The 782-nt window shown below is 46.4% G+C and overlaps 1 pseudogene; it reads left to right on the forward strand.

Moving 5' to 3' along the window:
- Positions 1-240: 240 nt before the first annotated feature.
- Positions 241-782, forward strand: part of LOC112611918 — a 70,637-nt pseudogene continuing 70,095 nt past the window's right edge.

The following is a 782-nucleotide window of genomic DNA, read 5'->3' on the forward strand; positions in this document are numbered from 1 at the left end:
ACACGCCTGTAGTCCCAGCTGCTGGGGAAGCTGAGGCAGGAGAATTGCTTGAACCTGGGAGGGGAAGGCTACAGTGAGCTCAGATCGCACCACTGCACTCCGGCCTGGGTGGCAGAGCATGACTCTGTTAAAAAAAGAAAGAAAGAAAAGAACAGAAAGAAAAGAAAAGAAAAGAAAGAAAGTCTGGAGACACTATCCACTTCCATTCGTAGTGCAGACCCTGCTGGAGCTGCTGCCACTATGGGTGATCAAGAGGATCTGGTGCACCAGGTGAAGTGGGCCAAGCAGGCTGAGTGATACCATGAAGAAAGCAGCAAAGATGGATGTGGAGCTGACTGTTGGAGAAAGAAACCTTCTCTCTGTTGCATGTAAGAATGTGATTGGAGCTATAAGGGCCTCCTGGAGAATAAGCAGCTGCATTGAACAGGAAGAAGAAAACAAGGGAGGAGAAGACAGCCTAGGAATGATTTGGGGATATCAGCAAATATTTGAGACTGAGCTAACATTAATCTGTTGTGACATTCTGGATGTGCCGGACAAACCCCTCATTCCAGCAGCTAACACTGGCAAGCCCAAGGTTTTCTATTATAAAATGAAAGGGGACTACACAGGTATCTGGCAGAATTTGCCACAGGAAATGACAGGAAGGAGGCTGCAGAGAATAGTCTAGTGGCTGATAAAGCTGCTAGTGATACTGCATTGACAGAACTTCCACCAACGCGTCCTATCCGCTTAGGTCTTGCTCTCAATTGTTTTATATTCTACTAGGAAATTCTTAATTC

Source organism: Theropithecus gelada, chromosome 19, assembly GCF_003255815.1.
Source record: "Theropithecus gelada isolate Dixy chromosome 19, Tgel_1.0, whole genome shotgun sequence".
NCBI lineage: Eukaryota > Metazoa > Chordata > Mammalia > Primates > Cercopithecidae > Theropithecus > Theropithecus gelada.